Raw genomic sequence first — 24,806 nt, 5'->3', positions numbered from 1 at the left:
ATTTTATCTTAGCCGTCCAACCTGGGTTAAATCATGAAAGATCTATCGATGGTAAAACTCCAGATGAAATTGAAAAATAGTAAAACTGTTTTTAATAGTTTATCACAAAAGTATATATATGAAGTAAATGTGACTGATGCCTATACATATATACAAGTTTTTTTTATTTTTAAGTCTCTTTTACCTGCTATTTTCCCCTTTAAAGTCCCCTTTTTCCTTTTTCTTTTTCCCTTTTTCTCTTTTAGACATTTAACCCCTTGCCCGTGGCCGGAATTACGCTCCTGTGCTGGACATTCCAATCGCGGGCGTGGTCATGACGGCCCCCAGCCGTCATCAGCACACGAGCACTGTGTGCCATGACGGCTGTGGGCCGTCATCAGCATGGAAGGGGTTAAACCGATATAATGAGTTGAAAACCTACAGAACAACTGCTGCCTGCTCTCGAACAAATCACATATTTTTGCATAAAATATTGTTTTTTACACTAGAGTTCATTCAATTGGTATTATAATAACACTATTTAGATTTATTTATACAGTGGTTTTTTTGGGGGAAAGGGCCTATGTTTGTTAAGAACTGTAGTATACAAGATTGCTCGATTATGAGAGATTAGTAAACGAATGTATTATTCGTTCAGCCTCTGGTTTACTTGTAAATATGACTATGAGGAATTTCTGTGTAAAATAATGAATTACCTCTGTATTATATGTATATATTTTGTATGTGGTGATGTAAATAGATACTGAAATATTTAACAGCGGTAACGTGTACATATATGTGTAAAATGTACAGTGATCTGAGGTAGACAGAAATCAAGCATTTCAGCATCAATTTTGTACAATGAGCAATGTATATTAACATCAGATGGTAATAATTATTAGGCCTGCCTTTATAAAGTTTAAATTAATTTATGCACTAGCACTTTAAGAGAGTATGTCAAATGACTTGAGCATTTACGAAAAAGAAAAAAACTCTAAAATATATAAACCAATGGCTGAGCCATCAGCGTGTCATCTGAACAAGACCCCTTTGTGGGACGAAACGCATCATGGCTGCCGCTGCATCGCAAAAGGGTTACTATTAAAAATTGCAGCTGATTCAGCCCATGTGGTCCGCGCTCTTTCTTTCACGCTGGATGTGAAATATGGGGGAGAGTTAACTGCTATATATATATATATATATATATATATATATATATATATATATATATATTGTTTTTGGTTCGGTGTTGGGTCAGGGTTTAAAGTTAAGGGTTGAGTAGGGTTTTAGGGATGCATAAGGGTATAGGTTCGTAAGGGGATTTTTTATGGTTGAGAGATGTGTAGAGGTATTGGGTGGTAAGGGTATTATTAGGATTTTTAGATATGGGTAAAGGAATTGGGTAGTAGTAGAAGTAAGGGATTAGGGATGGGTAGGGATACTGAGTTGGAAGGGCAAATAAAAGGGGGGGTTGGGGTTCTCCACCCAAAAATATACCTAAAACACACTCACACACACATATATATATATATATATATATATATATATATATATATATATATATATATATATATATTTAAATCTTCGTCGTCTGTCAACTACAAGGAAAAAGCCGGGACTCTGGGATTTTTACACCGATGATTTATTTTGATGGCTGACGTGCTTCGACCTTGCGGTCTTTGTCTTAGCCTCACTACGCAGTGGAATGTGGCTAATTCCTTTAACAACAGTGAAAGTTTGTTGCAGTTTGTAGATAGTGAAAATACTGGGATAACAATTTGAAAGAAATACTGCATTTTACATCATTTTACTTAATTACAATTAAATTACTTCCCACCTTATTCCCCTATAAACCAACCACCTACTCCGAATAATAAATTAATACAATTAATAGAATAATCTAATTAATCAATTATAAAAAAATAATTAACAATTAATCAAATCAAATGAAATCAAATAAAAAAGGCTTTATTCGGTGTAAATAAAACAAACACCATAAAAGCATACTAGTACATCAATAAAAGAAGAACATACACATATTACATCATAAATCATACAAGGTTAAAATCAGATTTACACATTAAGCTTTCCACGAGGTTTTTAAATCAGTATAAAATTGATGAAATATTAATACATAAATATATCACAAAGCGAAGGTACAAATTGCCGCCAAATATACAATAAAGTGCTAGTGCTTAAAAAACCTAAAAGTAAGACAGGGGAGGCAGAGAGAGGTTCCTTGGTCCTGAGGCAGTGAGGGTGTCCGGAGTCCTGTCCTCCCTCTTGGCTTTCGAGTGCTTCTTGATGGCGCTGAAGGGCGACCCGTGCCTTATGCTTCCTGGGTGTTCGGGCTGGCTTTGCACAGAGCTGGCAGCGAGCTGGTTCATGCCGAGGAGCGCTTCTTGGGTAGGCAGCGACTTGGTCACAGTGGGAGGCTGGCGCATGCTGCTCTCGTGTTCATCGGTGGGGCCATGCCTGCCTTCATCGTCTGCCTCTTTGGCATGCAGAGTGTGAACCATTGGAAGGACTTGCTGCACAACCATTTCTCCAACATTTTTAAGGGGATTAGTAGCATCTATCCCTGCCGAAGATCCCAAGAGCGGGCAGAGACCATGAAGGCCCACCAGGTGCGCTACAACCAGCGTCCAGAGAATCATCTGCTCGGCGAAGCTGCGCCCCCCAGAGGCGAACCCACTCTCCTGCAGCGCTTGTGCTCTCGGGTCCGCGCTTTCTTCCGCGTCATCACCTGCTGTGTGTGTAGAGCAGAGGAGAGTAAGGACCCGCCCATTATGTTAGTTCAGCACGTCTAGCAGCCGGCCAGACCTCCTTGCTCGATGTGAACTGGGTGGGTGTTTGGGGCAGATCTAGGGGTACTTTTCTTACGCATGCACTCTTTTGGTCAAGTAAAGGAGGTTAAACTGTGAGAAAAAAAAAACTAAAAGTATATGAGAACATATATGAACAAATGTATAATTACAATTATTAATCTTGTCTTTCGTATATTAGTACATCCAAATGTGCATATTCTTTTCTCTTCCTAATAGAGAGTTGTACGAAACAAATGACACAATATATAATTTTCACATTATCAAAGCCACAAATAAAATTGAAAGCATTCTTATAATTAAAAAGTATATTTATTAAGAAAAAGGGCTTTAAGACGGATACCCATATAAAAAGGACAAAAAAGTATGAAATGCAAAGTTGATTGTAAGGTTTTACCGTCACATGGGCAGGGTGTTAATGTGTGGCACCATTTTTCAGTTTTTGGAAAGGCAATTAAATAGTGTAGGGTGCCAATCCTTAGCCTTGTCAGATAAAATCCATGCTGTGTATTCTTTACCAATATCAAGTATAACTGAGTGCCCCTCATCAGCGGGTGTTCACAGTAACTCATTATACTCTTTTTTTGGCTGGCAGTCCTTTCCCTTTCCTGCTTCATTGAGGTTATATATCTTAGTTTTAAATCACTTTTACTATAGTCCTGTATAATTATGGAAATAATCTTATCCACATTTACTTCACATTTCATTAAAAGTTTAAAATATGCTCAAGCCATGGTATTTTAAAACTATGGTCAAGGGCTAAGCAATCCTTTATAAGATCTTCAGTAAATATAATTTCTTCCTTTGCCCATATTCCCTGCCAAAATGTTAGGCCTGATATGTTTATTGTATCACTTATATACGGTACAAATAATTCCTTGTGCACCGTTATATTTGGAGTGGCACTGGGTACAGCCAACCATCTTTTTAAAAACTTGTTTTCCTGAGTTTGTAGTGCACCCGTATTTGCTCTCCCCCATATTGCTGCGCCCTAACAGACCCCAGAGACACACTTGCTCCTGTATAGAGATACAATTTCCCGTATGGGTTTACTTCCCAGTTTTGCTGCGAATCTAAAAATGCCCTTAGTAGTTCTTAAAAATGTCATCTTACAAGAGTCAATATGCTTATTCCAAGTACCATTTCTACTAAATAGTATCCCTAAATAAGAGAAAGTCAATACTCTGTTGATAAAAACCCCACCCACATGATGTTATCTGGACTTTGGTCTCTTACCCCCACAAGTCATTACAAATGTCTTCTTTAAGTTTAACTGTAAATGAGATTCGATATAAATAAGGCAACATTTTCAATTAAGCATTGTAGTCCATTTACCATCCTTAACATTAGGACAGCATCATCTGCATATAATAAAACAGGTGTGGGGCGCTTTCCCACGTTCGGGGCATCCGCAACAAATGTTTGTAAAAACAAATCCACATTATTTATATACAAGGAAAATAAAAGTGGGGTTAAAACGCATCCCTGTCTAATACCACGCTTTACCATAAAATCAGGAGCGCATTCCCCCATCTTGCCATATCGTACCCATGTAGTTAAAAAGGCATACATTTGTGAAAGGAATGAAATTACATCAATAGGGGCCCCCATCTCCTTCAATATTTTCCAACGTTTTTGGTGATTAACTAAATCGAAGGCTCTGGTGAGGTCTACGAAACATAGGTGAAGTGCCCCCTCCTTGGCTAATGTATACTTCCATATTAGTAATTCCTAATTTAGGCATTGCTCTACCATCCCAATACCTCTCCTGAAACCTTACTGGGCTTCTGTCAGTATTTTGTTCTCGCTAGCCCATTCTTCTAGCCTTTCCAACATTATACGACCCGTCAAATTTGATGAGGAATCAAGGAGAGATATCGGGCGGTAACAATTTGCCTTTCCATCATCCCCCTTTTTAAAGATGGGTACGATAATACTTTCAACCCAAGTGGAGGGAAGTACCCCTCCCAAAGCTGCATTAAAAACCTTCAATAAAATAGGTATACAGAAATCTGTATTGCACTTAAAAACATCTATAGGCGCCCCTTCGGGTCCTGCGGCTTTTCCATTTGCACTTTTCTCTAAGGCTATTTTGATTTCCCCTATTGTTATTGGGGGTGCATTTACTGGAGTAACTTTTATAAACTTTTCCCTATTACTAGCTATTATTTTTATACATTCGTGGTTAAAAATATTCTCAAAGTGTAACACCCAGTCTTCCGGTGGAACTACGATATCAAGTTTAACATCATTATAATCTTTAAAATACGGTTGGATGATTATCTTCCAAAAAAGGGCAGAGTCTTTCAACTCTGCAGCCTGATTTAGTTTCTCCCAAGCATCCTCGCGGATCTCCCATTTTCTTTTTCCCAGGGTTTTTTTATACTCTTTTCTTGTGGTGCTTATCCTATCTAGAGCTCAAGGTTTTTGTTGGAGTGCAATTTCAAATCCCCATTCAACCTTGTACATTCATTGTTAAACCATCTAGGGTTTTGATCACATAATTTCTTCCTCTTTATACTTAGTAAATTATATGCAATTTCATTAGTAATGTTAGAGAAAGCAGTTATGTCAGCTATTCCAGTTGAAGAGCTATCTAAACAGATTTCTAAATCTTTTTGCATTTTTCCTTCTATATTTTCCATGAATGTAACTGGATTGACACCCGCCCATTTTATCGAGATGCCATTGTTACCTTGGATATCAAAATCAGCGTCCGCTGTCCGTCGTTGCACTTTTTTGTATAGATTTATTTTCAGTGTCACACTTAAAAGATAATGAGCGCTGAACAAGCTAATATTTATAGAAACTTTCTCAACCAAATTTCTTCCATTCGCTAATATTAGAATATGGTCTATATTTGATGACGACCTTACTCCAACAATGGTGGGCATATTTACTTCCCCATCTAATATATTTGATTCTAGAACAATAAGATCGTATTTATGTACCATCTTGTTATTGGCTTCCCCATACGAATCATGCGGAAAATATGGGATCTTATCACCATTATGGTCGATGTATCCACAGGGTTTGCCTACCTCATGATTACATTTAACACAATTAAAATCCAACGACCAAACTAACAGGTAATCCCATGACACCCACTTTTAAAAGGAGGCCAAATCCTTTTCTAATAAACTAATTACCTTACTCTTTGTACTATCGCATAGATTATTATAAACATTTATTATTACTATTGCATGATTTCTATTTGAATTAAGGTATACAAACAGGTAATATTGTGATGCAATAAAAGTTTTCTTTAAGATCAAAGATGAAGTGACGGCAATTAATATGGCAAAGCCACCCTTAGCCCTTCCCATCCTCGATAGGTGGCATTAGTGCAAATTTTCTGATAACCATTTATACTAAATGGATCAATGCACCAAGTCTCTTGTAAAAGTACCGCTCCAAAGTCATCCAGCTCCTGTAGCCAATCAATATCATACATTTTATTCTTAATGCCTGCGATGTTCCACGTCATAATTTTCAAAAGCTCTCTATGGTGTAATCTAGGTTCATCTGTCAGTACTATGTTAATTGGAATACTATTTATAGGGTCAATTACTGGCGGGTCCAAGATCTCCATTTAAGATCTTTCTTTAAAAAATTTCTTATGAGTATTTAAATTAGGGCAATTAACATTTCCCATAATATTGGGAGAAATTTCTCTTAAACCAGAAACCCCAATATAATCTATATTACTGCTATCTCACTGGCCATATGCAGTTTCTTGATCCTTGATCCCATCCAATCCATCAACAATTATATGTCACTCAATTTCACTACATCTCCGCAGTGGCGCATATCTATTGTACAATGGCATAAACTGAGACGGATTAAATCTAGCATTTGCCGTGATACTATCATGGATCGGTCTATAAAAGAAACCCAATGGAACAGCCATTATAGAATTTGTAGCAGCCAAACATTCTCTATTTTCACGTTGCAAAAGATTTTCTAATATCTCACCCACTAAGTTTTTACTTCGAAAGTTCACCACTATACAATCTCCCTGACAGGATTTGCCTAGCCAATCAATTCTCCTTAACATAATAATGTCCTGGTATAGAGTATGTGCCCTAAAGTCCGTGTTTCTAGAAAACCAATGAACCACTTGTCTCTTTATTATATCATATGTTTCCATCTGGTTTCTCAATAATTTAGGCATATTACTTAAGACTATTACATAAGGTGTCGCTTTAGGCGGTACATTTAATGTTCCTTTGTAAATATCAATGGGATTTAGATTACTGTTCTCCATAGTTTTTAAAAATGTTTTGGGTTCAGTTCTTTCATGTGAAACATCTGCTCTAACTATGTTGTGACTCCTTTTATCCTTTGTTTATGAATTAGAAACCTTTGATATAACTGTAGCGGTCGATTCCATCTCTCTATGTGTCGTAACATTAGTTCTATTTGAGAGACTTGTTGCTTCTTTTACAGTACCATTTGATTTTGTCCTATCTTGAGGGTAGATATTTTATTTGTTGGAATAGAGGTTAGTATTTCAGTAACCATGTCCTTTAGATGTTCCATATCCTTCTTGATCTGCCTAATCTCCTGCATTAGTCGTCTCTCTATGCAATCCATTTTTGCGTGTAATTTTTTACAAAGGATTTCAAAGTCTGGAGGTTCCTGGTTTATGAGATCATGGCCCAGATGTAGGTAAAATAGATTTACCGATTTTTAATTACCGAAATTTACCGATTCGGTAATTAAAAATCGGTAAATCTAAGGGGTGGATATGTAGGTATTCGGGATGTGCTGGACCGATTTGCACAAGGGTGCAGAGGGTGTCACTTTGACACCCTCTGGCACCCCCAAAACAGGCTCGGGTGCCATGTGGCAGGCATACATGCCCTAAGGGCAGGTCTGCCTGTCACATGGCATAGTTGTGCATGCACACATGTGCATGCACACCGGAATCGGTATTTTACCATCAAATTGGATTTGATGGTAAAATACCGATTCTGTAAGGCCTCTGGGACTCTGAAGAGTCCCACCTACATCTTGGTGCCTCAGAATCGGTAAAATTACCGATTTTTATTTTACCGATTCGTTAAAATAATGCCCCCTACATACCTGTCACCCATATACCGGTCGGTAACGGCGAAAATACCGATTAATTTGGTTTAGATATAGACGTTAGCCTTTCCACAGAGCTATCTATAGGCCGGCCCGGTTGTTTCCTCTTTTTTGCTGGCGGTGATATCAGGGAGTTATCATCTGTTAATTCAGAAATTTCTAGAGAAGAATTTAGGACACAGGGATTAGAAGATTTGATATTTCCCAGTCTTAAACGGGTGCTTTCTGCACCTGTTTCTAACCCCGTGTCCCTATCTCTCACAGTGTTTTCAGATACAATGAGTTTCTCTACTCCCTCTGATATTGTTTCCTTTAATGCCGCATCGAGGGCTGTCTTTGTAGCTGCTAGTTGCTCTTCCACATGAATAATTTCATCATTTATGAGGCCTATTGCATTTGTTAAATATTTCGTAATTGGAGCATTTTTTATGATCTTTATTGGCTTCTTCCCCCTTTCTTGCATTAGCTTCCTTTTGCCCATATTAACAGTCAAGTGTCACTCTATAGCTTTTGTCGCGTAGGGAGTCTCTTACCATTACTTGTATGCCTCTCTGCTGATCACAAGGGGGATGGCCCTGCCCTGCCACGTCCTGTCGCGCTGCGGGAGCCCCTGGACTCTTTTGAGCGCGCCTCCTGGCGCTCCGATGCCGTCAGCGGGTGCGCAACGATGTAGTTGGTGCAAAGGACACTGGGGAGTGTAGTTTCTTTGCTCGCCACACTCCCGGTCCTGACCCCCGTATCCTTTATCACTGATTGCTATTCAGGACTGGCTTCAAGGCTGGCTTGCTTGCTTAGGTGTTTTTCTAGATGTTAGAGGGGCATTCCAGCGCAGCCTCCTCCAGGCTCTGATATCAGCGACCAACTGATGGATGTAGGAGGTAGTAACCCGCCTCCCTTAAACATCCCCAAGCCTTATTTTAACCGCTGACTGGGGCCCAGTTATTAAAATGTAATTTACCCTCGGGAATTGGGACCCTCGCCAAGCCGTTTTAGCTCGCACTTCAATTTACACCTCACACTGCACTCTCAGTAAAATACCAGCTCCGCTGTAATCAGGCGTCGCAGCACATCCGGGACACATTAGGTGTCACTGGGTGGGCCGGATGATGAAGCATGCCACCAACCAGGTTGGTGGGTGAGGGCTTCATGAACTCACCAACGAGGTGCCCATGACAAATCTAATCAGAGTCCTAACAATATTAGTCATATTTTAAGCTAGTCTCTTTTGATAACACAAATAATCAAAATTACCATTTAATAATTAACAATAAATTAATTATCAATACCAATAAATAAAAATAAATAATTACTTAATTAAATTACTTCCCACCCTATTCCCCTATACACCCACAACCCGCTGTAAATAATAAATAAATACAATTAATATAATTACCAATTAATCAATTAATAAAAAATCATTACCAATTAATAAAAATCGATTACCAATTAATAATTAATTAACAGTAAATTATTTATCAATATCAATAAATAAAAATAAATAATTACTTAATTACAATTAAATTACTTCCCACCGTATTCCCCTATAAACCCACAACCCGCTACAGAACTAAAACTGGGGTAGAACTAGTTAGAGTTGCTTGCACCTCTCACTACAGATATATGTTTCCTTATATCTGAGGTCCCTACACTTAAAACCTATAATTCACCCCTATGGAATGCTCTTCAGTCCTGAGGGCAGAGTGCTTGGTGCAGTCAGCCATTTTAGACGTATAGTGGACATCAAGTAATTTACGAGAGGTCTCACTATGTATTGGCTGCACCAAAAATGGTCATGTTTGGTATCAAACATGTTGGAATCCAACCCCAACACCGATTCCAGTGTTGGATCTAGGATCCCATGTATTGGGGGGCTCTCCTAGGGTGCCTCCCTGTATTCCCGATACTAGCAGCAAGCAAGTGCTGCTGCCGACCACAGACACGTTTCTGCCCTCCTGCTGCTGAGCTGACCTCGAGCAGAGGGAAGGTAGAATAATAGGTTTCCTGTCACTGGATCACCTCCCAGACAGGACTTAGTGTAATGGGCTGGGATGGGGGTGCTTATCAGCACCACCTGACTGCTTTGAAGGGAACATTTGGTGCTCTCCTTGCTTACTCCAGTTAGAGCCAGTTCAGGGAGCCCTTTGCTACCTCTGGCCCGAAAATGGACAGAGGACATGGGACTATCCTCCCCTCTGTCCAGTCCTCTACATGGGAGGGATCCCTGAATCGTTCCAACCCTTTCCCTAGGGCACTAAAGAGCTTACCCATGGGTGACTCTTCAGATTTGTCGTGGGACAACATTCAAATCCAAAACCACTTCAACTTTGATCATCTGGGCACCTGGAATTCGCTGGACTTTGCCTGGAACTGTGACTGCACCAAGAAAGACTCCTGCTGCTCCTGGTCTCACTGCTCTGCAAGTCTTCTTCGTCTGTGCCTGTGCTTCTTCCAGGTTTCTCTCCAGCTCTGTGGGCATCAAGGACTCCCAAAGTAATCTCCCTTGGAGTTAAGGAGTCACTCCCCTGCATCTGCAGGCACCACAACGACACTGACCGGTCAGCTGCTCCTGACGTTGCATGGACTTCGAAAGACTCAGCATCACAGGTGATAGTTCTGCAACTCCCTTGAGGCCTGACCTGTCTTCTCAGCAAGTTTGAGGCCAGTATCCCTTGTTGGAACCGCTGGAACAGAACCCCTGGGCACTGCGTCGACTTGCTGTTGCCAAGACCTGTTGGCTCTGTACTCCAGAGATCTTCGGGCTACAAGAAGCTCCAGCCTTCAGCATCTCTTCCTGCCAAGATCTTCACCCTCACCACATCCTCTGCACTGTGGGCTTGCATCTTTGTGGGTTCCTCGAGGTCCTCTTGCGACTTCTGTGTCTACAGCTTGTTGGTCCTCTAGGGTCTTCTTTGGCTTCAGTGGACTCCCCTGCTTGCTCGTGCCTGCTCTGATTCTCCTGCACTGGGGAGTTCCTTGGACCTTGCTGTCATATATAAAGAACAATTGATGCCAAGGACACCAATAACGCACTTCTAATACTAAGAGAGGTAACTCAATTATCCCATCTTATAACAATTATATTATCTCGAACACCACAAATTATAATATTTTTTATATATATATACGGCTTCCCACCTCTGCATAGAACACACAATGTATTATTAATCTTATTTATTTATTCAATTAAATTGAAAAAAGAGTTGAATTTAGGCAAAAATAATTTTTATGCCCATTTTCTACGTGTAGACAAACAAACATATATACATATATATACACACCACTTTTTACATAAATATATACAAACAAATATACATATATCGATCTAATGAATTCTCTTTTTCAAAAGTTCTAGCCCAATTTCTTTCTAAAGGATGCTTGATGACATGTAAAAACTCAGCATTCCTTTCCGAGTAAGATCCACCAGACCTACACACAAGGGGTATATCAAGTCTATATCTTTGTTTAGACCTGTCTGAAGTCCTTTGCCCCTTGTAAAAACCAGTTATTTTTTCTCAACTTAAAATACTTTGGCTGATGTCTTCTTTGAAAAAATGTCGACGCGTTTCAGCCCTCACAGTATGGGCCTCATCAGGACTCGGGCTAACAAGATATTCGGTCTACAGAATCAAAAGAAATGATATATCACTATATACATCCTATCAATAAATATGCACATAGATCAGGGTTCTAGGTTTGATATTTACATATATACATGCTGGAATAAACCAGTAACCTCGGAGTGGTCAGATTGCCAAAAAATCAAACCCTTAGTGCTTTAGCTATAAGACATATGTGCTCCCAGTGTCTTTCAGACGGTCTTCCGCATACATTGTAACTGTGAATGCAGAAAGAACACCATGTGTCTTGTTTCAGTAGAAAAATCACAAGTTTATAAACCTCTTTTCCTCCACCATTCAATCACCCTTTTTACCGTTATCTTGGCCTTCTATGGTATATATGTCCTCTAAAATTCTTTCATTCCATCAAGGGAAACTAGAATGACAACACATGACACATTTTAGATACTAAATGTGTAGTTTTTAAAGTCACATGTGCCTCGAATCTCTATTACGGCTCACCTCTAGTATATCTGAAAAACACTGTGCATTAATCCAAATGGTGGCATTTCTTAATATCCGTGTGGAGTCCCTCCTGAAATAAGGGTTCCTTAACAAAAATTCAAGGACTCATAACTCCGGCGCACACTGCAAGGTAAAGAAAGACAGGGGCGAGAAAAATAAATCACTGTTAAGCCCCAGAAAGCTAAATCTCTCTAATGAATAAAGTTAGCAGCGGAAATGTGCTACTTACGTAGTAACGTCCGGACCCTCTACATATTAAATGGAGCACTGTCCTACAGGCTGACACCGGCTTATCCTTCTCTCTAGCCGTGTTCTAAATCTTCCCCTCTACGTACCTGGAAGGGACAAGCGGTGCGTGATTAATTACTGGCACCCTTTGGCAAAAACCAAACGATATATTAAATATTAAATAGGGGCCATAAAATCCAATGATACTCACTTCTCTATGTGTATGTACGTAGAGGGTAAGATTTAGAACACGGCTAGAGAGAAGGATAAGCCGGTGTCAGCCTGTAGGACAGTGCTCCATTTAATATGTAGAGGGTCCGGACGTTACTACGTAAGTAGCACATTTCCGCTGCTAACTTTATTCATTAGAGAGATTTAGCTTTCTGGGGCTTAACAGTGATTTATTTTTCTCGCCCCTGTCTTTCTTTACCTTGCAGTGTGCGCCGGAGTTATGAGTCCTTGAATTTTTGTTAAGGAACCCTTATTTCAGGAGGGACTCCACACGGATATTAAGAAATGCCACCATTTGGATTGATGCACAGTGTTTTTCAGATCTACTAGAGGTGAGCCGTAGTAGAGATTCGAGGCACATGTGACTTTAAAAACGACACATTTAGTATCTAAAATGTGTCATGTGTTGTCATTCTAGTTTCCCTTGATGGAATGAAAGAATTTTAGAGGACATATATACCATAGAAGGCCAAGATAACGGTAAAAAGGGTGATTGAATGGTGGAGGAAAAGAGGTTTATAAACTTGTGATTTTTCTGCTGAAACACGACACATGGTGTTCTTTCTGAATTCACAGTTACAATGTATGTGGAAGACCGTCTGAAAGACACTGGGAGCACATATGTCTTATAGCTAAAGCACTAAGGGTTTGATTTTTTGGCAATCTGACCACTCCGAGGTTACTGGTTTATTCCAGCATGTATATATGTAAATATCAAACATAGAACCCTGATCTCTGTGCATATTTATTGATAGGATGTATATAGTGATATATCATTTCTTTTGATTCTGTAGACCGAATATCTTGTTAGCCCGAGTCCTGATGAGGCCCATACTGTGAGGGCTGAAACGCGTCGACATTTTTTCAAAGAAGACACCAGCCAAAGTATTTTAAGTTGAGAAAAAATAACTGGTTTTTACAAGGGGCAAAGGACTTCAGACAGGTCTAAAAAAAATATAGACTTGATATACCCCTTGTGTGTAGGTCTGGTGGATCTTACTCGGGAAGGAATGCTGAGTTTTTACATGTCATCAAGCATCCTTTAAAAAGAAATTGGGCTAGAACTTTTGAAAAAGAGAATTCATTAGATCGATATATGTATATTTGTTTGTATATATTTATGTAAAAAGTGGTGTGTATATATATATGTATATATGTTTGTTTGTCTACACGTAGAAAATGGGCATAAAAATTATATTTGCCTAAATTCAACTCTTTTTTTAATTTAATTGAATAAATAAATAAGATTAATAATACATTGTGTGTTCTATGCAGAGGTGGGAAGCCGTATATATATATAAAAAATATTATAATTTGTGGTGTTCGAGATAATATAATTGTTATAAGATGGGATAATTGAGTTACCTCTCTTAGTATTAGAAGTGCGTTATTGGTGTCCTTGGCATCAATTGTTCTTTATATATGACTTTATTTACCCAGATGCCAAAGGTTTACCGGGTTCTCCCTTATTTTTGAATAAGTACCTTGGACCTTGCTGGCCACGATGTTGCTCCTGGGAAACATCCTTTACAACGCAACTTTTACCACGCAGTGCCTTTACGACGCAACTTTTACAACGCAAACCATTACAACGCATTGCACTGGGGGGCGCTCTAGGATAGAGAATAGATTTAATTTACTATCCAACACCTTCCCTAGTGTCCACGGGGACTGGAGTTGGAATAGTAAATTAAACTATTCACTATCCAGCACCCCAAAGCGCTATGCGTTGTAATGGTATGCGTTGTAAAAACTGCGATGTAAAAGCATGCGATGTAAAAGCATGCGTTGTAATGTCATACATCCGTTGCTCCTATATCGTTTACCACAACTGTTGCTGCTGCCATGGTTTTTTGGTGGTCCGGTCAGACACCGACCCCCTGGCTCTTGACTTCCAAAGTGGGACAGCTCGTGAATGGCTCCTGGTCTTCCAGAGCTCACCTGGTCCTCACAGCTGTAGTGAAAATGTCACCGTCATCACTCCTGCATCTTCCGTCATCCGTGGTCATTGCTCTTCCGTGCCTCCTGGTCACCTCCAAGTAGAATCCACCCTTTGAGTCTACCGAACTCTTCCACCTTCTTCGCCAGCGGCATCTTTCCTGAAGTCCTCCATTGTGGTCTACGGCCATTTCTGATGTCACTTCACACCTATGCACCCGGCTTCCCTTGTGTAGGTATCCTGGTTCCAGGGGTATCCACAGGTGGGGTGACTCTCCAACTTTGTCTTCCACTGGGTTTCTTCAGGGTCCACTGGGAAGAGTCCTTCTTCTTTAAAACTGCAAACGCAACGTTCCTATTGACTAGTATTGAGTATTCGGTTGTGTTTTTACTCTGCACACAGCCTCTGTAGGGTACCTGAGTACTTACCTCGGGTGATTCCTTGTGTCCACAGCTTTTCTGAGCCTCCTGGTATATGTTTTTACTTTAGTCACAGTCCACATTTCACTTTTTTAGTATATGGTTTGGTCTCCCCCTGGAGAATACTGTGTATTGTGCATACTTACCTCTTGCAATTGAAGTATTACTGTGTATTTGTGTTGATATCTCCGGCTAGGAGATATACTAATATGTTAGTGAGTGTTGTGTAATAAACAGAACTATTATAACTACACTGCCTGGTTCTTTTTCATTTAACCTACAGTACAGGATTAGATCGGGTAAAACAAGCTGCTTAACACTCCTTCTGGACTAAGCCTGAAGGCTGCTCTCCACAGCTACAACTTAGAGAGCTTTCTATGGTTGTCTAAGACCACTAAAATCAACATAAGGGTAGTCTGGATTAGTGTAGGGTGCTACACTTAAATAAGTTTGCACCATATACTAAGCCAGCCTCCTACGGATACCATTTGCAAGGGGGGAGAAGAGGGACAGACACATTTTTCCCATTTTCCCCCTCAAAAAACATAATTTAGCTGTATTTTGGCTAATTTCTCTGTCCTCTCCAGAGGACTCCACAAACCATGGGTATCTTTAGAATCCTCAGGATGTTGGAAAACAAGGATGCATATTTGTAGTGGATACCTTATGTAGACAAAAAGTTAAGGGGGCCTAAGTGCGAACCACCTCAAATAGCCAAAAAAAGGCTTTGCACAGGGTGCGGAGGAGAAAGGCCTGGCAGCCATGGGTAAATCATAAACTGGACTCAAGTAAGGTTAATCCCTGGTTCAAAGAGATACTGACTTCATACAGTATAAATGTTTCTAGGTTTTGAAACACCAGACCGGCAGCACGAGATATGGCACTAGGAAAATATCTGGGTTCGAAAGTGTTATTGTGCTTAAATAGTAGAATGGACTCTGACCGACCAGCTCACTGAACGTTTAAGATTGGATTACAACTTTGTCCTATTGATTACATATTCATGCATGCCAGGAATTTTAATACATTCAGGGGTTTTCAGGTTGTGCAAGGAGAAGTAAGAAATCATTCTCCTCTGAAACCTGAACTAAAAAGAGGCGAAAGGAGGTTATGAGATATGACAATCCCTGTACAAATGGACTACCCTAAGCGCCTAATTACTGAAATGTAACATGAATGTATGGAAAAGCTGGCAAATGTCCAACAGAATCAAATATTGAATAATGCCCCTGTAAACGACAGAGTAGCATAAAAATATAATCAGCAAAGTGGTCCATTGTTTATGGGTTAATTTAAAAAGGAATACAACCGGCAATAATAGGAACCAGACAAAACTGTTGCAAAGGAAATGAATGGTTTAATGAGGAATGTATGAAACTAAAGGCATAGATAAGAAAAAGGGAATGAAGCCTTAAAGTAAGGTATGCCAGTGAAAGTTACAATAGCCTAAAGAAGACAAGGAAAGGATACAAAACGCTCATTAGAAACAAGAAAAGAACTTATAAAGATAAGCGTGAAACCCGCAGGAAGTAATAGAAACAGAAAATTTAGAAAAGTTTTGGAAGTTAGTACAGGAAGGCACAATTAAGACACCTGGGTGCCATAAATTGAGTGGTGGAAGAAGGTGCATGGGAGAAGTATTTCAAATAAATATATGGTAAAAGGTTAGAGCCTGTGATGATGACAGCGATCCCTTGGCCAGGGGTGAATGAGGATATTAGGTCCCAGTTTACGGTAAGCAACATTAGACGTACTATAGCAAACCTAACCCTGACACAAAAGCCAGACCTGATAACCTCCGGGCAGTTATAATAAAGACCCGGCCTGATTGGTGGGCAGAATTAATTTTTTGGATGTTCTCTGACATAGTAGACACAGGTCAGATCCCTGATAAATGGAGAGGAGCAATCATCAGACTCATTCATAAATGAGGAGATATAAAAGCACCCAAAAACTATAGGCCAAATCATATTTTTGATGTAGGTGAAAAAGTATTCGCAAACATTCTTTTGGGAATGCTTAAGGAATGGGCCGAATCAAATCATATTGGGCCCCCAAAACAGGGGAGTTCCAAGAACCACTCTACAATTGATCATTGAATGCGTCTGTTTAGCCTTTGATTTGGTGGACCAGAATTGTTTATGGGAAACTTTGGTAAAATGCACCATTCCAAAGGGCCTTTTTGATTTTTAATCCAGGAGTTACACATGTACAACTGGGCTCATGTTATTATGGATACAGAGGAGACTTTGACCCAGAAAATACTGATCAACACCGGGCTGAGACAGGAGTTTGTCCTGGCTGCCCTACTCAACTCCCTATTTATAGCTGACCTGCCTTCCGCCCTGGCGGTGGCTAGGGGCGTTAGCCCTAAAATAAATGGTAAACATGTTGCATGCCTTCTGTATGCACTTGATCTCGTTATTTTAGATCAAACAGAGATAAGCTTGCAAAGGAAGTTGGGGGTGTTTAGGGAATATTGTAACCATAAAAAGTAAGTGACAAATATGGAGAAGACTAAGGTGTTATGCTTTGATAATAAAAAACAACTAATTTTAGTTGGTATTTGAGCCCCACAAAGTTGGAATTAGTTCATGAATACAAGTATTTAGGGGTCTGGTTTGAGAAGTCCCTGAAATGGAATGCCCATATGGAATGCCAGAAAATAAGGGCTCTTGCTTCTGTAAGTAGCCTGAAAAACTTTAACAGGGACTATGCTGAGATGTCACAAAGGCATGTCTTAAAAGCCTATGTAGCTATGATACCCCTACCATTTCAATATGGAGCTGAGATGCAATGTATTAGTGGCAAAAGTGGGGGTGATGCAGAGAAGGGGAAATGTGTAAAAAGCTTATTTCTCTACCCATGTCTTCTAAGATTTATGCTGAAAGAATGGAGATAAGCATGATATCATGGAGCATACTGGCCAAAGTGGCATTAATAAGACTCTGGCAATGTCTGAGTGCAGGGAAGGAGCAAAAGGTTTCCCTGTGCTGTATAAATGAGAACCAGCAGGGTGAACCGAAATGGGCCAAACGTGTCAGTAAAAGGCCGGGAAACTGTTTGTAGGATATGAAGGTTAAGCTTTGTCCTCAGAATTTTCAAATAGAGGTCTCAAAGAGTGATCTTAGGACATTAGGTAAGGGAATGTCCCGAGAATATGATCGGCAGTATCCTGAGGGGGGAAAAGTCAGTCTAAGTTATGCTTAACTCTTAGCAGAATGAATTCCCGTTCGTCAATGTATTACGAAACCACTGGCTTAGAAGCGAATTGCTAAGGATAAGGATTGGAATTAACCCCTGTTATATCAATGATGAGATAAAAATGGCAATGATTGATTATGGGGAGAATTGTACATATGATCTGAGCACAAAATCCAATATTTCGCACATTTTAATGGAATGTTTAAAAGTTCCGAACCAGTGGAAATTGAATCTACGCCCAATATTTTCAAAATATGGTATTAGAAATCGTACACTAGCTGTAGAAACTGACATGCATTTTCTGGATATAGCATGTGTTATTGGGAGGTTTATGATGGCTGTTAAAAAGTCTTTTATGTGTACATAAAGCCTGGTGTTTCAGGTAATTTATGATAATGAGTAGTATTTTCATAATAAGGTCATGGTGATGATGCAAAAGTCTGGTATATTTTAAGGCGCTTAGGTTTTTCACAACAAAATTTTATTGATTTTATAGATCGGGAAGCAAAAACCGCGGACCTCCACAGTCCTGCCACAGTGTTAAGTATACAGAATCAAGATGCAGGCCCAATCAGAAACAACCCCACCCAACCTCCCGCCACCCAACACACCCAAACGAGCCCCTTATCCCTCCCTAACCCCGTGCACGTGTTCATTTCTAGACACCAATAGTCGGTCAAATCTGGTAAAAGAGCCAGTGTCCCCTCAGGCCCACAGCCCGTCCACTGAATCTGTTTCTCCGTCATCTGGTTCCACCGGGGGATCGAGTAACAAACCCCTATATTCCGCGCACCTTTTCCATATCTTGAAATGTTTGCGGGGACACCCTCTTGCTTCAAATACCGGGCGTTCCAAGCCCATGCAGTAATCAATTCCCGCCTTCCAAGCACTCAACGGGGGGGCCCGCTCACTCTTCCACGCCTGCGCCAGGTCTCGTTTGGCAATGACAAGGCCCAACAGCAACAGATGACACTTGTATATGTTTCCCCCAACACCCTCTAGGACATGGAGCAGGGCCAAGCGAGGAGTCCGGGGAAGGTCCCATCCCAGCACCTCTGACAGACAGCTCCATACGCCCCCCCAGAACCGGGACAAACCACCACAGGACCACACAGTATGTAGTAGCGTGCCCATTTCAGCGCCACAACGCAGGCACTCCGGAGACCCAATCATGCTCGCCTTCCACAATCGCTCTCGTGTATAATAGGCCCTGTGTAGATATTTGAACTGTATTAGGCGCAAGCGCACCGCAATAGCAGCACCCCGCGGGGACTCTAGAGCCTCCCTCCAATCATCCTCATCCATCGGGCCAATGTCTCGCTCCCAGGCCTCCCGCAGTTTAAGGAGGGAAGAGGAGCAGTGAGTCACCAACGTTTGGTATATGCGGGACACTTTCTTATCGCCCAGATCACCCATAAAGACTTTAGCCTCCAGAGGGCTGAACTCCGGCAGCGACTCCAGGCCCACCAAGCTAGGCCCAAGTGCATGGCGGAGCTGAAGATATTTGAAGAATTGGGTATTAGGCATATGATACTCAACACTAAGCTCTTGAAAAGATTTAAGTGCCGTGCCGGATACGACGTGGCCTAGCGATGAGATCCCAATGGAGTCCCAACCTTCAAACCCGGATAACGTGGCCAATGCTGGAAGCTGCCCATTATGCCACAATGGGGTCTCAGCCGTCAGTCTGCCCCACCAACCCATACGGCGCAACACCTGGCGCCATATCGTAAACACCACCTGTGTGGCCCGGGGTAACCGCCGCCGCAGTCCGGCCGAATAGAGAATCGTGTGCAGAGTGTGGCCTCTCATCAGTTGGTGTTCCAGCGCGTATGCCGGGTCCCCTCTACTTCCATACCACCATTCGTTGAGGACCAGTAGGTGGGAGGCTTGGTAGTAGGACAACACGTCTGACGTCGCAAGCCCACCACAGTAAGTGGACAGGAAACATGTACGCAGTGCCACCCTGGCAGCACCCCCAGCCCACAGGAATCGTCCCAAAGCAGAATTAACCTGCCGAAACCACTGGGGTGCAATCGGGTGCGGGTGATTCTGTAACTGGTACAAGAGGCGCGGGAGCGCAACCATCTTAAATATTGCCGACCTGCCAAAAATAGTAAGGGGCATTCGCGCCCATGTTTTAAGGTCCGACTGGACTTTATCCCAGACCGGCACCACATTCCGCTCCCAGGAGATCGACGCGGATTCCGATAAGAAGACACCCAGATACAGTAGGCCTCCAACCGCCACTTTCAGGGCCGACGCCCAGTGGCCCGCGCGCGCTCCATCACCCAACACAGAGGTATGGGGAGAGCGGGCAACCCTGACGGGTCCCCCGCCCGATTGGAAACCGCACAGAGACGGCACCCGAGACCCGCACGGCTGCCGTGATGTCGGTGTAGAGCAACCGAACATATGAGATGAAAACTGGGCCCAAGTTAAGGCGGGGCAGGAGTGCAAACAAATAAGCCCAGCTCACGGAGTCGAACGCCCTATCTATATCCGCCAGCAACAGGGCCGCTCGCTCACCCGTGGCCCCCATCGCATCGATGGCCGTCTGAGCCCGTCTGACATTGTGTCGTGTCGCCCTGTGCGGCATAAAGCCCGCCTGGTCCGGATGAACCAGATCCGCTACGTAGGGGAGAAGCCGGTTCGCCAGCACTTTTGCCAGTAATTTAGCTTCTATGTTAAGCAACGATATGGGGCGATACGAGTCGTGCCTAGCGGGTGGCCTACCCGGTTTCTGGAACACCACCACCTCGGCATGTCGCCAATCAGCGGGCAACCGACCCGACTCACGCGCAGCCTCTAGTGCCGCCTTATAGTGAGCCCCCAGTTGGAGCTGGAACTTCTTGTAAAATTCGCACGGGAAACCACTCGGTCCGGGCGCCTTTCCCGTGTTGAGTTGCGCCAGCGCGTCCCCCACCTCCTCCCCCGTGATAGGGAGATCCAAGATCGCCCGCGCCTCGTCGGAGACCACCCTCGGGGGCAGGTCCGCGATAAACTTATCCACCGCTTCGGCCGGAAGGCAGTCCTGCGGCGCATAAAGTGCTGCGTAGTATCGCGCGAAACTGGCCGCCAGTTCAGCTGGGTCCGTTATTGTAGCTCCAGTCTCATCAGCAAGTCCAGGCAGCGTAATCGGCTGCACGGTATTCTGACACAGTCGATGAAGCATAGTGCACGACTTGTCCCCCCACTGGTAAATTCTACTGCGGGTGGCGAGCCATGCCTGGCGAGCCTCATCAAGCAGCACATATGCATGAGTCTGTTGCGCCTGCAAGAGCGACCGCACAGCATCTCCACCTCCCTCCTCCTTACACTGCCTCTCGAGGGTCTCCACCCGCGCCGCCGCTGCCACTATGGCCTCCCTATGTCGTCGGCGAGCCGCCGCGCACCACGCTATGTCCACCCCCCGAAGTGTGGGCTTCATAGCTTCCCAGGCCAATGACACATCCGTGTCCCCGACAAGGTTTTCCTGCCAATAATGGGCTATCGCTCCCCGTATATGCCGGACGTAATCAGCCTGCTGAAGATGCCACGAGGACATTCGCCACCGGAACGGCTGCTTCCGCCCGCACAGGTCAACATCTACAGTCACTGGAGAGTGGTCAGACAACCCTCGAGGCAGGATGGCCGCCCCCCGCACTCGGCTCAGGCACCCACTCGGCACAAACACACAATCCAGCCGTGAAAACGAGCCATGCACTGCAGAAACATACGTATTTTCTCTGGTCGCCGCATGCAGATGTCGCCACGTATCGACCCAGCCCAGTCCATCCACCATCGCACGCAACCGAGAGGGGGCAGCCACCACAGGCGGACCCCGCGGCCGAAGACGGTCCATAGTCACATCCAGCACATCATTCCAATCCCCACCAATCACAGCAAGGGACTCCGGGACCTCTGCCCATACCGCAAACAGCCTTTCAGCTAGAGCCCACTGCAGAGGGGGAGGGGCATAGACACTCCCAAAGACGACTGGTTCCGTACCCACCCTACCCTGCACAACAATGTATCTGCCCTGGGGATCAAGCCAAAGTTTCTCATGTACATAAGCAAGTCGTCTATGAATCAAGATGGCAACCCCTCTAGAACCCCTCGAAAAGCCGGCGTGGAAAACCTGGTGGTAGCCAAATCTTTGCAGGCAGGGTGCCTTCGTGCCCATCATATGCGTCTCCTGTAAGAGCAGGACATCCGCCCCCTCCCGCTTAGCCCCCCTCAGAACAGCTCCCCTTTTAATTTTATCCAGCAAGCCCCGGACGTTCCAGCTCAATATGCGCATAGACATACAACGGGGCCCTGTAGGCAATGCATCAACCATAATCCCAGGGAAAAGAAAGCAAGAGGACCCAGCAGCAGGCCCGTACATACAACACCAGCTCTAGTTCAGCATGAAAATCACGTGCACCACAAACCGAACCCCCCCCACCCACACCCCTAAATAACAACCCCCTGAACACCCCGTCCCCCAACCTCCACCCCGCCCCCCTATACCTCCTAGAACACAGAAGTATCTGTCGCGGCATGGGCGACCTCGGGCCAAAAACAGAGCGCCCAAAGCCTACCATACCAATGGATCCCAACTACCCACTCAACCTACAGGAACCCCCCCCCCTCACTAACACCCGCCTATAATAGAGGGATGTAGCCCCGATCAGATAGCACCCCGAACCCCACCCCGCAGCCCCATGTTCTCCCCAACATGTAACGCAGATAGTGTCAAGGCATCTCGTCCCGGATTGGTTGGGCAGCAGGACTTACTCATCAGCCACACACTGCCAAGAGCTACCACAGCCATAAGTCACCTTACTTTCAAACGATGTTCAATTGTCCTTATTCGATTGGTCCGAGTCTGCCGGTGTTCCATCTCCTGCCCCAGCGTGAGAAGGGGAGCGCTGCCGCGATCTAGAACTCCTGTGTCTTTTCCCCCTGATGCGCTGGGTCGCCCGCTCCGGAGAGGAGCTCCTGGAGGAGCCCGGGTTCAGGCCCGGTTGAGCATGCGGCCGAACCCTCACCGTCTCATCTGTCCACTTAAAGACATCCTCCGGGGTATCAAAAAAATGTGTTTGGAAAAATGTCGATTGGAAAATCACTCGAAGGCGGGCTGGATAAAGTAGCGAGTACTGGAGCTTCAGGCTGCGCAGCTTCGCCTTGGCCGCCACGAAGGAGTGTCGTTGCTGCTGTACCATCTTCGTATAATCCGGGAAGATCATGATTTTCTGACTGTCAAACATGACCGTGTCCTTCGCCCTCGCCTCCCGCAGTATGGTGTCCCTGTCGTGGAAATTCAAGATCCGTGCGATCACCGGTCTGGGTCGCTCGCCCGTGGGCGGTTTCTGCGTCAAGGCTCTATGGGCGTGCTCTATTACGAAGCACCTCGAAAGCGCGTCTGGGGGTAACCACGACTCCAGCCACTGGGACATGAAACCTTCCATATCCCCCTTCTCGCAGCCCTCGGGAAAACCCACGAAGCGAAGGTTATTCCTACGCGCCCGACCTTCGGCATCCTCCACTCGAAGCGCCAAGCCCCTCTGAATTTTCTCCATCGCGGCCACCTTCTGTTTCAGGGACCCCACATCGTCTTCCACTGTTGAAAGCCTAGATTCCGCTTCTGTGATGCGGGTCACTGCGTTGCGCAGGTCCTGGCGCAACAAGGTCACATCTGCCCCCACCGCACCTATCTTGGCGTCAAGCATGTCTCTGAACTGGGTGATAGCCGCCATAAGCGCCGCATTGTCCGGTCCCGCGCTCTGGCCCCCCCCCCCGATGCGCCAGCACCTCCATTCGGCCCCGTGAACTTGTCGATGGGCCCTTGTTTGGCAGGTCCGCTGCCTCCTCCACCCCTGGTCATAATGCAGGCCGTAATCGGGCCGCCGTTCCAAGGTGTGTCCACAGGCCTCAGGGCAGGTCGCGCACTGCAGGGGTCCAACTCACCGCAGCCCCAATGTCCTCGGTCGCTGGCCGTCGCCGTACCTCTCACCCACACACACCGGGGCCAGGGGGACTCACAAAGGACGAAGTAGCACCCTAGCCAGGGTCACTCAGCAGGAGCCTCCAGCCCGGACAGGCGGCAAGATGACCAGCGCAAGTACCAGTAGCGCTACCAACACCGCAGGCGAGGCCGTCCACTCCACAGTCCACGTTGGCTCCGGGCAGCACCACCCACCACCAGAGGGCACGAAAATTGAGGGCCCGGTTTCAAGGCCGCAGCACCAGCCAACACTGTCCTCCGGCGTCTGGAATAGCCGAGCCACCACTCAAGGAGCGGAGGGGCACAGCGGGACCACCGCCCTCAGCTCCGGCGTCCGGTAAAGAAGTCGGGGCGGCGCCAGCAGGCGGGGCCGAGGACCAGCACCAGAGCCTCCCGCCCGGACTCTACCAAAATCGAGGCCCCGGCTCCGCACGCCGGGCCAGGCCTCAAATCAATGTCACCTCCGCCGTCAGCGCCAGGGGACCAGGGAGCTCCACTCGTCACCCCGGAGGACGCCTCACATCATCCGCTCCAGTAGCCAGGGCCGGGGACCAACACCAGGATTTGCGGCCTGGGCACCACCAAAATCGAGGTCCCGGCTCCGCACGCCGGACCAGGCCTCAGGGCGCAGCCACCGCCGTCGGCAGCTCCGGAGGACCAGGGAACTCCGCCTGTCGCACCGGAGGACGCCTCGCACCATCCGCCACCAGCGCTGAGTTGGAGAGCTGCCAGGTAGGTCCGGGAGCAAGGATAAATGCACGGATTAATACAGGGCCGGTGGGAGCTCTTACAAGCTGCGTCCACCATCTTTGCCCGCTAGGCCACGCCCCCAAGGCG

The 24,806-nt window shown here is 44.6% G+C and overlaps 1 protein-coding gene across 1 annotated transcript in view; it reads right to left on the bottom strand.

Annotated features, from left to right (window-relative positions):
• Positions 1 to 24,806, bottom strand: part of ZC3HAV1L (ZC3HAV1 like) — a 296,716-nt gene that overhangs the window by 256,715 nt on the left and 15,195 nt on the right. The gene's annotated exons all lie outside the window — the stretch shown is intronic.

Source organism: Lissotriton helveticus, chromosome 1_1 (genome assembly GCF_964261635.1).
Source record: "Lissotriton helveticus chromosome 1_1, aLisHel1.1, whole genome shotgun sequence".
NCBI lineage: Eukaryota > Metazoa > Chordata > Amphibia > Caudata > Salamandridae > Lissotriton > Lissotriton helveticus.
Note: the sequence above shows the minus strand (reverse complement) of the source record. Positions and strands in the feature narration are given on the sequence as shown.